The sequence below is a fragment of the Anser anser genome, assembly GCF_964211835.1.
Source record: "Anser anser genome assembly, chromosome: 1".
NCBI classification, from domain to species: domain Eukaryota; kingdom Metazoa; phylum Chordata; class Aves; order Anseriformes; family Anatidae; genus Anser; species Anser anser.
Window position 1 is genome coordinate 59339398 of NC_139720.1, and position 14371 is coordinate 59353768.

Below are 14371 nucleotides of genomic sequence, written 5' to 3' on the forward strand. Positions count from 1 at the left end.
GGTAAGCCTCACCTCTGTGCCTGGGAAGATCATGGAATGGATCCTCCTGGAAGCAATGCCAAGGCATATGCAAGACACGGAGGTGATCCAAGACAGCCAGCAGGGCTTCACCAAGGGCAAATCCTGCCTGACCAATCTGATGGCCTTCTATGATGGAGTACCTGCATCAGTCAGTGAGAGAAGACCAACCAATGTCATCTACCTGGACTGCTGTAAGGCTCTTGAAGCAGTCTCATGTGACATACTTACCTAAATTTTAGAGAGGTGGATTTGAAGGGTGGGCTATTTGGTGGATAAAGAGTTCTCTGGATGGCCACAGCCAGAGAGTCGTGGTCGATGGTTCTATGTCAGTCAATGGCTTTATTTCAAGGTGGAGGCCAATGATGAGTGGTGTCCCTCAGGGGTCCATCTTGGGACTGGTGCTGTTTAATATTTTTATCAATGACATAGACAGTGGGATCAAGTGCATCCTCAGCAAGTTTGCAGATGACACCAAGCTGAGTGGTGCAGTTGATACCCCAGAAGGAAGTATGAAATGCTCGACATGAGCCAGCAGTGTACACTTGCAGCCCAGAAGGCCAACTGCATCCTGGGCTGCGTCAACAGAGGAGTGGCCAGCAGGTAGAGTGAGGGGATTGTCCCCCTCTGCTCTGCTCTTGTGAGGCCCCACTTGGAGTACTGCATCCAGGTCTGGGGCCCCCAGCACCGGAAGGACATGGACCTGTTAGAGTAGGTCTAGAGGAGGGCCACGAAGATGATCAGAGGGCTGGAGCACCTCTCCTATGAAGAAAGGCTGAGAGAGCTGGGGATGTTCAGCCTGGAAAAGAGAAGGCTCCAGAGAGATTTCATTGTGGCCTTTCAGTACTTAAAGTGGACTTATAAAAAAGATGGAGAACAACTTTTTGCTCAGGCAGATAATGATAGGACAAGGGGGAATGGTTTTAAACTAAAAGAGGGGATATTGAGGTTAGATGTTAGGAGGGAATTCTTCACTCAGAGGGTGGTGAGGCACTGGCACAGGCTGCCCAGAGAAGCTGTGGATGCCCCATCCCTGGAGGTGTTCAAGGCCAGGCTGGATGGGGCTCTGGGCAACCTGGGCTGGTGGGAGGTGTCCCTGCCCATGGCAGGGGGGTTGGAATTAGATGGTCTTTAAGGTCCTTTCCAACCCAAGCTGTTCTATGATTGTATGTTATTTAACTGTTACGGTAATATCAGTGCTCTCACTTTACCTGTTTTAGTTCTGGTCTCTGGAGAAACAACAGGAAGGAAAAAATAGCAAAACATATAAAACAGTATCAGTGCACTCACAGACCACAACCCGAGGAGCTCTAATATGACAATGTACTTCATTTTATCTAAGGACTTGAGAGACTCTGTCAGTTTTATCCATTTATTTATTTATTTAATGGTCTCAATATTAATATTGCAATGAATCCTCTTTGTTGACTTAGGAAAAAGCCAATTAATTCTGCAGGGGAACTAGGAGCTTAGTAATGTGAACAGGAACTGTCTGGGCTTTTATTGATTTATTTTCCTCTTGTCCTTATATTTTTGCCTGGGCATCCGCAGTTGGCCACTGTTGGAGAGAAGATACTGGGCTGATCCGAGGTGTCCATTCCCGAGTACTACGTATGTTTTATACATGCTTCATTATCTTGAACATCTTGAAAGCCCAGAGGCTCAAATGCAGTGGGTGTAGAAAACAGTCAGAACCAAATCTGGAAGGAGCCCTGGGCAGCAAAATGCTCAATCAAATTAATCCATCATCATTCATCACAGAAAGTGGAACAACTGCAATGAAATTTTTCAATTTCCCTGTATGTTTTTAACCTTTTCTTCATGTCCCCACCATTTTTAGATCACCATTCAGAGTGGTGATAGATAGGAAGGTGAATACCCTAAAGCAGAGAATGAATTGAACTGAAGTTTCTTTCATCTTGGATTAATATTTTACTCACTGATTTGCTGGATAAAAGCAGGGTAAGTGCTTGGAATACCAGCTGCCTTTTGAAGCAAGGAAGCACTCTCCACCTTTTTTGAAACTTGATCTACTAAGTATGCTCTGGGCTTCCCTTCTGGACTGAAAAGACGGGGAAGAGGGAGGGAGGTTTGTTTTGAGAAGGTCAGGAATGAGCTAGGTTCATCACTACTTGATGCAGTAAGTATTTGGCAGTACCAGAGATTTTTCAGTGCTCTGGGAACTTCAGAATGAAAACTGAGGTGCTGACAGAGTGTAGGCAGCTTCAAGACCAGGCAGCTGCTGAGGCAGCATGTCGGAAGGAGCAGTTTGGGACTCAGATGTCTGACGAGGGGCCTGGAGATAAGTTGTGACATTCTGTGTATTCAAACTGCAGGAATTTCCAGGAGGCCTGAAACATCTTGTGGGAACTTGGTTTGAAATACTTGTTTCAGACACTACACCTGCAGGAGACATTGTACTCGTACTGCTATGCAAGTCCTGAATCTGAGGAAAAAATCACCAATGCTAGGCAGGCTGCTAACATGATCAGTATTGGTGTTTAAACATCTAAAAGACTAACTTGTTCCTTCAGCAAATGTTTTTGGTACAAATGTTTCTTTCAACATTAAGACTGTTCATAACATCCTCAAAATCATGTTAGGAAGACCCCTTCATCTGTATCTTTTGCTGTTTTATATTTTTAGTATTAACCTATTTAAAAAAATGTTAAACACTGACTTAGTACTGACTTAAAACTCAGTATCATACTTCCACCATTTTTAATTTTTATTTTTGCTTTGCACCAAGTTTGATAAAAGCATTTGTTCTTCAAGTCTCATTTGGCCTTTGGGCAGCTTTATCCCTTTCCTCCTGCCACTGATGACTGCACTGCAGCTGACACTGGTGGTGAAGTCAGTAATCTGTGCCCCCACTCTCCATAACCCTGAGTATTTTTGAAGTCAGCAAGGCGTCTCTTTAAGTTTCATGCTCTGCATTCTTGTAGCAGATGAATTGACAGAAAGGAATGGGTTTTAAGGAGCCTAAGATAAAGGGCAAAAGCTGTGAAGGTGAAGAACTGTAACTAGAAGATCACTGTACAGAGAAAATAACCATGTTTTGATAGCTATATAAACCTCCCAGACTCTTCAGATGCTAAAACCTCTGTGAGTTTCACTATCACTGGAAATCTGCACCTGCAGTGATGTTTCTGGGGCTAAGAATAAAAAACCTATCAGAGGGAATATTACCTCTCTCAGAAGAGTTAAGGCTTACTCGGAGCTGTAATTACTATTCTCTAGCCGAGGACAGCCTAAGGGTGACCGGGTTCAGCACAAGGGCAGAGCCCAGCACCCACGACCAGCTCCCTTTGCTTCACAGCGGGCGCAGCAGGGTGCTGCATGACTGAGCTTAGGAGGCCAGCTCCAGCTGAGCGTTTAGATTAAAAAGCCATGAAACCATGCCGATCTCTGAGTTCAAGCACACGCATCTACGCAACGCTGGACTGAAGTCTGAGTATGGGAAGGGTGGGGAAGGATAAGGCGGTCAAATTGTCTGTTTGCCCACCAAACGACCCAAAGCAGCAGGGACTTGGGCTCCATTTGTGGGGCGAGAGCTCGCCCTAGCGGCTCCCGGGCGGCGTTTCCATTCGGTAAGGGTTTCTGCTACTCGTAGAGATGTTTTACCACCATGTTTTCCACGGCTTTCTCTTAGCGATGTATGAATTTGTTACATTTGGCCCTTGCTTCTACAAGGGCTAAATAACTGAGAATTATTTGTCAAAACAAATCAGCAGAGCACATTGCCTTTATATGCTCGTCCCCGTTAAGAGATAGGCTGGAAAGAGCTGTCTCTCAGGTACAGTTTTAAACTATTCGCTACATATATATATGTGTTTGTGCATATCTTTAAAATGAATATTTCTCTAGCTCTTTCTAATAGGAAAAAGATTTATTTTATTTATTTATTTATTTTCAGGTAGACAAATTACTGCCTCCTTGCAAATACGTCTTGACTTTTTTCTTCTTGTGTCCCAGAAATGGGGAAGATTAATAGACAACCTTTCAGCAACATTTGTTTGTGTCAGGAAAAAAAATATGCATTCCTCCATTTATAGACAGCACAAGTAAACTGCAATAGCCAGAGAACTCAACCTGTTGAATATACAGAAATGAGTGCCAGGATCTCGGTGAACAGCCAGAGGCACAATTTATTACCTCTAACTTTCATTTCTTGTATGTTAGGTCAAACCTGGAAAAAGAATGTTAACTAAAAAAATAAATAAATCAATCTTTGAGCTTTGTCAGAGTTACATAAAATATTTGCTTTCATAAATCATTCTGTGAAATCCATGTCCATAGGAATATAAAAACCTGCATACCAATTGTACGGCCAAATATATTTAAGAAGAAAGGAAGCTCTATATATTGAGACTGTGAAGTGTATTTTAAGGATGAGGCCACAATTTTCTCCATAATTAACTTTGAATGATGATAGTCTACGGTGACCAGGTGGGTCTAAGTCAAGCTGGGAAGTCACACTAGCCAAGCTGGGGTACCTGGAGCATAGACCACATAAGGACAAAAGAACAGGTCTGAACTTAAACGCAACTAAGGACCAAGGCAGGGGGAGGCTTCCCACAGCTGTTTTCACAGGAGCCTGATGCAGGTTACACTGCTGTACTGCATCAGAGCATAGCTTGGCTGGCACCTAAAGTCCACAGGGGTGGGAAGAAAAGGCTGCGTGGAGGATGGTGGTTTGATTGTGTGCTTAGCTGACTGTGTGCTTAGCTCTAAGATGTTGTTCTCTGTCTTTGGGGTAGTAGGTAGTGCGATAGCCTAGCTTTTGGATGTTCTAGCTGTGCAAACAAACGTGAAATCTCTCTTGCTGCCCTTACAGTGTGAGTTTAGGAAACTCCAGTAGCCACTTGCAGTTTCATCACTGTAGAAATGTCAGCATGAGCAGCTTGGTAAGTGGGCTACAGGATAATATAACGATGAAGAAATGAACTATTGACCAACTGACTTGGGTCTCTGTTCCACCTCTTGGTGTATGAGGGTTTTATCCACAGCTGCCTCGCTATCCTTTTACGCATTACGAGATTTCTTCAGTCTTTGTTAACTGTTTGTGTCTCATGTTGTGTCAAGGCTGTTGAAAATTGTTTCCTTGCCAGTGTCTGCGTCCTTCTGCAGATCTGATCTGGGATTGTCTTCCTACAGAATAATCTGCGTAAAATAGGGTGGGGTTGATAGCAGAAAGGGCACATCTAATAAGATAAATGGTGTTGGTGGGATGAGAGTATTACAGCAGGTGATGAGTTGGCTGTGGGTTGGGCTATGATACCTCTGAGATTACAACTGTGTGTCATATGAAAATAATAAAAAAGTTTAATGGGGGTCATTCTTGTAATCCAGCGCTTATTCAGTTCTGTGTGAGGAAGACTTCTTAGAAACTACTTCGAAATTTAGCAAGTTGTCATGCAGTTGTAACTCTCAGTATTTCTGAAAGCAAAATGATTTTAGAGTGTATGAGGACTACTAGGACAGAATACAAAGCTGTAGTTTTTCTTTGATTCAGAGGTAACTGCAATCTGATACTGATGGATGCTACAATAAAGCCATTGTACTTCACTGTTATTTACCCAGAGCCGTGATATGAATTTGGAAGTTTGAATATAAAGAAGACACTATATCCAGCAGATATCATCGTGAAAATACCTGTAGGAACACTTATGTAACAAAAGCAGGCAGTAATAAAGTTTAGGAAAGAAAAGAAGACATTAAACTGATGAGATGCTGTGTAAGATAAAATGCTCTCGAGCCTGAGTTAAGCTCATTAAAGCTAAGGTGGGAGAAAAAGTGAATCATCTGTGTTCTGCCAAAAGACTGGAGTAATCAAAAGAGATGAGGATGCTGAAATCTGTTGTGATAGTTCTGTACAACATGATTCAGAAGTTCTCTAGCTACAGGACCTAGATGTTGTTGGAGGTGAATGCTTCTTGCTGTGAATTTCTATTAATAGCAATGCTAACTATAGTGTTGTTTTAAAGAAGCAGCAGAATGCAGTGGATAATGTGCTGAAATTAGCAGTCTTATGAAGGTAATGAACTCATTAAATGTCATGGCAGTAGATATTTGTGCCTGTCCTTAGATTTTTCTGACTAACTTGTGTTTAAGAACGGCTTGTGAATAGGTTACAGTGCGTTTTAGCATTCATCTTGGAGTGGAATTTCAGAGGGGCATGTTGTCTGCATTTAGGTATATTGGCAGGCATCCAGACTTTCAAAAGATGTTAGTGCTCAATAGGACACCTAGAATCATCCTTTGAATTCAGTCTTGACCCAGCAGTTCCATATTATTATTATTGAGAGATGCTAAGCATTGAATGCTCCTGAAAACGTTGCCCAGAGTGGTTAATTCATGGCCTGTTCCCATTGAAATAGAACTCTTACTGACTTCAGATGGGCATGATCAAGTCTCCAAGGTTTTATTTCACATTTTTGTTGCTCAAATATGATTGTTGTAATGACAGAGGTGTGTCACAGTTTAAAGTGCTATTCTGTGTTATCGATATGATACTGAATTTCCAGGACTTCTGAAATGAAAGAGAAGTTCTACATCGCTTCCCATTTTTGACTGACCTACAGGAGATACTTTCAGTTATTTGCAGAGAATGGTTTTGTATGAGAAAATCTTCACTTGAACAGACTAGAAAGTAAGAGCAGAGGTCCTCTGGGTGGGGTGAAGTGTCATTGATTTAAAGAATTGCTGGCAGGCTTGTCAAAAATGCTTGTAGTCTCTAATTCAAGCAAGGTGTGCACCCTGAGCTTGCCAGATGGTGCAGTGGCACAATGTATGGTTGTAAAGCTGTATTTGTTACGTGTCTAGTTCTTACCAGTAAGAAGTTTCCAGAATAAGCAGCTTGACTGGCTGTACGATGCTCTTACCTTGCCATGTTTGATTAGCAGATGTGTTTGGGCATCGTACTGCTTGCCCCATCCACATCCTCCCTGACTGCAGAATGACCTGCCAGTGCTTGCCATCGCTGATGGCACTGGTGGTGTGCTTCTGGGAGACTGTTGTCATTAACCCAGCAACTGTGCAATAAGGTCTACAACACATGGTTCGGTTCCTTCAGATACTGAGATTTCTTGGCTGGGTATCTGCTGCTGAGTATATCAGAACAAAGGCAAATGCATATTTAATTGCATAGTAGAAAACACACAGAAGAAAAAATTCTGTAAATTAACTGTCTATTTACTCTTTGTGAAATTAAATAATCTGAGTCCTTTTTCCAATAAAAAAGATTATAGGGTTGAGAAAGCTTCTTAGATTGCAGATTGAAGCTGTACCAACTTTATCTGTAAGTTCACTGTAATTTCAGCAGCAGAGTGCCTGCAAATTCATGTTGCTTAGTAACGTTGTGGACAAAGTTATGAAGAAGTAGTATTTTTAAATTTATACATACTATCATTGACTTCTGTGTTTGAATGCCATTTGCTACTTGGATATCATTATTTTAGCATTATGCCCATGCAAGACAGTATCTGCATCCTATGTTTCTTGAACTAGTGCCTGTGAAGGCCTAGCTAAGTGAATAGCTTTGGGTAAAGAGCAGCCTAAAGCTGAGTCAAGGATATCTATAAGTCACCACAGGTTCTAGATGTGGTGTAGCTATGCTAAAGCTAGTTACAAGTTACCGTATAACTGTGGTGCATTGTCATGTAGTTGATCTTGTGGAGAGATGCACAGAAGAAAGGAGAGCCATGCAGAGGCAGACAGATGACAGATAATCTAATTTATGAAGCATTAAGAATATGAAGCATCTGTCTTTACCTCATTTAATATTCACTTATTCTTCTGATTATAGGAGGTAATATCAAACCTATCTGTCAACAGAAAGGTGTAATAGAAATGAACAAGAGAGTTTAATTCTACATGCATATTTTCAGAACTTGGCCCAAAAGACTGGGGAAAAGAAAATGTCTTTCAACCAGTGAATGCTAGCATCCTGTTTTTTCAAGTCTTAATGTTGTAAATGTTGTGACGCTGCTGGGCTGGAGTCCTTGAGAGCCTACAGGAGGCTGGTAAAATCTCCAGAAATAAAAGAAGGGAGCTTGCTTAAGAGAGGTGACTGGTTTTTGGAGGAAGATGAATTAAAAGACCCACTTATGTCAGATTTTCTAAGTCGCTCCCTAGAAATATAGGCTAAATGGAAGATTTGTCTGCTACAGCTCAGAAAAAGGTATTGATGGATTAACGAATTCTCAGGAGTTAGTGTCATTTTTCTAAGATGGGGAGAGTCAGATCTGTTTGATTCAATTCTCTGAAGGTCTTCACAGGGAGCAGAACAGATGCGATGGTTCTTCTGTGGTCTTCAGCGAGCGTGCATCATGATTGCTGCTAAAGGTTACAATTCAAACACAGAGAAAAACTTTTTTAATCGGTACAGGCATACTTTTCATTTGTGGCAACATAAGATTTCATGCCAAAATGTATGGAATTTTAAACTAATTTAATTGCAGTGGAAGTTCTGTTTTACACCACGTCTTCAAAGCAATATGTTGTCATTATGTGTTAATGGATTTGATTGTAGGGGAAAAAGTAGTAGGCCATGCTTAAGGAGAACTTCACTCTTACATCAGACTGAAAGCCACAATAAGAAGAATGCAGCTATAACGCCTTTTCTATCAAGTACACTCTCCTGGAGTCTTTAGGGTATAAGTTATATGAGTAGAAGCGCTGATTTTTTTTTTTATGCCTTTTATCTGTAACTCTGTGGAAGACGCAGTTAAATTAGAATAAAGTTAAGACAAAAGTTTTCTACGTAAAAGATATTGCAAACAGTCATTTTCATTTGGAAAGAACCAAATCTAGTTATTATAATCAAATATATATTATAAGGAATAGAGAAGAGCCCAAAGTATGGCAAGTGTGTTCTCATTTGCATTTGTGCTAAGGCTATGAAAGAGCTGCGTAAGTGTAGCAAAACAGCGTGGATGCTTACTTTGGTATGAGTTTATTTTGCTCTGTTCTATTAGGATAGAACAAAATGTTCTATCCTAATAGAACAAAATCATCTCACAATGGGGTAAACTGAAATAAAACATTTGTAAACCAACATAACTTTTATACCTCTTTGTTTAGTTTTCTGGTTCTATAATTAAGTTGAACAGGTGCAATTTTTCAAAGTAAAGAAGGCCTGAGATCGTGCACTATTCTCTAACAGGGTAGGTTAAAATGTGTCAAGTATAACTTCGCTTCCTTTAAAGCCCACTTATTCTAATCCAGTGGTATAAAATTCATTGATTTTTTTTCTTGCATAACTCTTCCTCTTTATTTTTGATTGTTTAAATGTTGTTTAAGCTAATAACATCAAAATATACTTTCCTTCCTGACTAGTTAGTATTAGAACTTGAGAATAATCATACTGTTCAGGCAAGTTGTTGTGTAATTTAAAATTTAGGGATTTTCTCAGTGTAAGAGCAATGGATGCTGGAGGCGGCTGCTGGAACTGAGGAAAAATTGCTAAAGATCGATGATAGTTTTCCAAAGCCTCCAGCAACAAGTAGAAAATACTTCTAAACACTTGATATCATGCATATGCATCACACCTCTGTTTCTTTTAGTACATATACCTTCAAAACAGACATAAACCTACTAGTGTGCTATTGCTGGGCTAATTAGTTTTATGGAGAAGGAATGTATATAAACCCATGGACTGATATGGGTCAGTATTACTTCTGCTACAAAACCAGTTAGATAGTTGATGGTGTGGGTGTTGGGGCTGTACTAGTCTGTACAGCCCATGTTAGCAGGGCCTGGAGAGGAGGGAAGGATTCACCCATGCGGTCTGGTTGCAGGACTGAGGCTTCTGACTTAATTTGTGGTAAAATATGCTTAAAACATGGTTAGTTCTTTGTTTTGCTTTCTTCCAATCTTGAAAAAACAGCGGAGATTGAAACATTCACCAGTCTTTTTTTATATGAATTAACGCTAAGAGGCAAAGATCAGGCAAAATAATAGGGCTGCGTGTTTGAAGACAAATCCAATGGGTCTGGCATTAGAAAGTAAAGTGTCTAACTTCACGGAAATATCTGTGAAGACATTACACTTTTACAATACATCTCTGATGTATTCAGTTTGGAGCCATACTGTATTTACATTTTTTTCTTCACATTGTCTCTTGACTTTGAGATAACTGTTCTTTAAAAGAAGGTTAAAAACACCGTTTCTTAAAAGACTTCTTTGAATTACAGGCCCTTCCTCTTGTAATAGGACGACAGACCTAAAAGACTGTTTTCAGCTGTTTTTTATTTTTTACAAAGTTTCAGTGTGTGGACCTGAAAGCTGTTACAGCAGGCTTTTTTCTTTATTTTCTAATTTCAAGTAGAGAATGTTTATAGAAAAAGTATAAATGGTTAACTAAATTATTCTGGTTTAGAACAGGGACTTAAAATGTGAAGCTGTGGCCTATGTACTGCAGATGGCCCCCCTGGAAGGTCTATTGGGTGTCGCTGAAGAACTGCAGCTTGCATGTGCTCAGCAGGGACTTGTCTAAAACTCCTGGGGGATGCCATGGTGCAAAGCATGCTGCAGCCTCAACAAGCCCGCTGGGCTATGTTAGGACATTCACACAAAGCTTGTATTCATCTTACGTTTTGATGTAACTTTGTTTGATCAGTTAAGTGTATTCAGGCAAACAAGCTGCACATTAAAATAATCCTCTTTTAGAGCTGAGATTTCCTTGTACTTATGTTTGGGGGGAGGGAGAGAGAAAGTGTCTACTAACACAGTGGTTATTTTTAATTACGAAATTGCCTTGGCTTGAGATTTTTTTGGGATGAAGAATATTTCCCTTCCTGTTTGTAAGCACCTTACGCTTTGCCTGGCAAGTTTAATCTCGCAGTTGGAGGTCAAGGACTGCTGGCAGAGTTTTCAAGTCATCTCAAGAACAGCAAAAGTCAGGGCTATATATAAAGTGCTAAGCAATAAAAGAAATATAATTAAATGATCGCCTTGCCTTAAACTGTCTATAAGTGAAATAATGTTTAATGATACTTAAAGAATTCTGAAACCTTATTCAAGCTTCATTAGGCTCTCTAGTGGCTGGCAGCTGCTCATCATTTTCCCCCAAGCTTGTCAGTGCTATCTCTAGGTGGGTGGGTGAGTGAGAACAACCTGATTCCCCAAGATGGGCTACAGCCTCTTGTTCTTCACCTGCTCATAAACTCACTGAAAATTAGATCATGGGATGTTTACTGAGCCCTGGTAAAGTATAATGGAAATAGACAGGCCAGATTTGTCTCATGACATGATATAACATTATGCTGTTAATCGAGTCAGGCATGTACAGGGGGATTTTCTAGTGGCAGGGAGTCAAGATAGCAACCACCATGAGGCTGCCTCTTTCTGCTGCCCTGAGATGAGGCACGCCTTAGGAAATTCCCAGCTCCTACGCTGCCACTGCAACTCCTTGCTGGCTCTCTTTTAAGAGAGAAAGGGCAGTATCAACTTTAACTTTTTAACTTTTAGTGGAGGATGCTCTGGCCCATGCTTGCTTGTCTGTGTAGTCCAGAAATACTCTTTACTCGCTGAGCTATTCTAATTCCAATTCATATAATGTAGAGAAGCCTGAGCTACCTTTCTGGTATTTCTGCCAGGACTAGAAACAGTTTGGTTTACCAGCACCGAGTGGTGTACAGGCTGTTTCACTCTGCCCAGAGGCAGATATTTTGAATTATTAGCTAGGAGCAGAATAAATTAGCCCATGGGAACTCCAGGCTGCTGCTGCTGGAAGATTAGTTTTCAGATGACTTGGAAGCAGTCCATGCACTAGAGAGTAGGGCAACCAATTTTTTTTTTGCTAGATATATGTGGGACGTGCTTCCTGTGGAATGTCACTTGACTACAGTGTGCTCCCTGGCATTATTACGTGACAGCCAGAGGCATTATGCGGAGCAGGAACACATCCCTTCTCCAATTCCTGCTAGAGAGGGGAGAAATGCCTGGATTAAGCCGTGACCTGGTGCAAGTGTTCTAATTTGATAGCTTTTCTGTGGCTGCCACGTTGGGGATAAGTTGTCAAGCCCGTGCTCGAAGTGGGGGTAGAAAATCCAGTGTCCTAGTGTAAGTCAAGATGAGATCACACTCTGACTCTTACAGGAGCATGGGTGTGACACCTGGATTTCAGGGCTGCCCCGGCTGAGACAAGGTTTTATATAGACATAAGCAGATACTTGACATATTTCTAAGGGAGAACTGAATTAGATGTAGTTTTGTGGGGTAGAGCAAAGCCTTGGTTTACTTCTGAAGAATTTTGCAAGTGTTTAAACTAGCCTGCAGGAGTGATTGAGTGCAGCTCCAGACAGATGCCTAATATGGGACCTGTCTTTCTTCCAGGCAGTTCGGCTGTCTCTATACTGTATTTTTTTGCATTTTGTGTCCACTGTGAATTTAGGTAGACTTCACAGTTGCACTTGAGACACAGCTGTGAGGTCAAATGGCAGGAAATCAACAGGAAAAAAAATATTGTGAGATCTGGTACAAAATAATTCAAGGATGCTTATTTTTTATTATTATTATTATTTTTTTTTAACTTTGCAGAGTCAGACTTCCCTTTGGACCAGATGCTGGATAAGTGCTTACCCGTCACGTAACAGGAAACATGTACTGTACTGGATGGCACATACAAAGCAGAATGACGGGCTTCAAGCTCCTCTGGCAAGTGTGCTCCAAAGTAGGTATGTATTTCATGTAAAATGGAAGCTTTTTTTCGGTCGTTGATATTTGACCTTAATATAACATCAGGCTGCAAAGTGTTTTTTTCTTTAAGGCTATACCCACACAGATTTTCTGTGCCATTTTGAGTTCTATTAAAACATTTAGGCCTTTGGCAAGTTTTACGATGTCTGACGTAATGGCTGAAACATTACACCGGAATTTAGATGGCAAGGTGCCTGGATGGTAAAATTGTGCCACTTAAATTACCAGGAAGTCTCATAACTTGTTTGGCTTAAACCTTTCCTTTTGCAGGGAGGGAGGACTAACAAAATCTCACCAGGCACAGCCAAACAGAATCTTCTTTAGCTTGGGTTGATACTGAAGTTTGTGAGAAATAGTACAGAGACTTTAGTTTCTGATTTCAATTGTCTCCTTTTTTCGCTCTTGTTTAGCCATATATTCTTATGCATGTAGTATGTGTCTATATTCTTGTTTTCTTAATTGGTTTTATAACTTATTTAATCCAGTGTTAGTATTGCTGCAGTGGTATTGAAAGTACCAAATAAATAGCTCAGAAGAAAAAGCTTCTTCTTACAAATTCTTCCTATAAATAATTGAAGAGGAACGGTGCTCACATTATTATTTTTTTTTAATACCAATACAAGAAATGAAAAATGCATAAGAATTTAATGTCTGTACTTATCAAGAGAGATGTTTAATGGAATATTGAAGAATTGTGTGCATAGATGTACACTTACGCATAAAAATCTGTGGCATGTTTGTTTTATATATGGATTATATTTCTAGACTGCTGCAAAACAAATAACAACGGGACTTTGTACAAATTATTATTGGATCCAATAATTATCTTTCATATTGTTTTCCGTAATTACTAGTTCAAAGATCTATACAGATCTAAGTATTAAGTCTCCTTAAGCTGAAATGCTAAAAGAATACTCATGGCGTAGATGGCTAATCTGTGAGATAAGAGAAATTCAACATGCATACTACTTTTCCCCAAAGCTCTTCCAATTTGAAACAGCAAAGCAAGGAAAAAAGTTCATAAAAGTGAATTGCATGGGAAGGAGGGAGGTCCTGAAGAGTAGGCTAAGAATGGTGGTGGAGAAAAATATTAGTTTAGGAATATCATAATGTACTGCAGTGATGCTGCCCTAAGTAGCTCAAGTGCTTTCCTGAATCAAGATTTGGATTTGAGGACTTGCAAAATACAAAGCTAGGGGAAGGGAATGGTAAGTTTCCATATGGAAACATTTGTTGAGGGTACAGGTACTGGCTGGCAAAAGGGACCCTAACAGGATACATTTTCAAAGAGGACCCATATCAAAACTGGCTGAAAATTGTTGTCAGCATCTGATAGTTCTGTGGTCCTCAAAGCGAAATTAGTTAATGAACTTATTTAGGAAGACTTATGTAAGCAAGCAATATATTATAGATGGGGACAATAACATTCCTCAGAATCTTTCAAGGCAGTGAGAGACTTCTGATTCTTCCAAATGAGACTGGGCAAAATCTATACAGAAGCCATCTGTCAGTCCAAGGTCATTCACCTCTGTAATAAAACACTGCCTGATATAATCTGTCAGATGGTTTTATTGCTTGCGAAGCTGTTCTGTTTGGAACATTGTACTGCAGAAGCGTGAGTAAGAAGACATCAGCTTCCCTGGCACTGCAT

The 14371-nt window shown here is 40.4% G+C and overlaps 1 protein-coding gene across 1 annotated transcript in view; it reads left to right on the forward strand.

Annotated features, from left to right (window-relative positions):
- The first annotated feature begins 3991 nt into the window (after positions 1-3991).
- NT5DC3 (5'-nucleotidase domain containing 3) overlaps positions 3992-14371 on the forward strand; it is a 43005-nt gene continuing 32625 nt past the window's right edge. The window contains exons 1-2 of the mRNA XM_083812286.1: positions 3992-4925; positions 12562-12678. The gene's annotated coding sequence lies outside the window, so the exon portion shown is untranslated. The remainder of the gene's footprint in view (positions 4926-12561; positions 12679-14371) is intronic.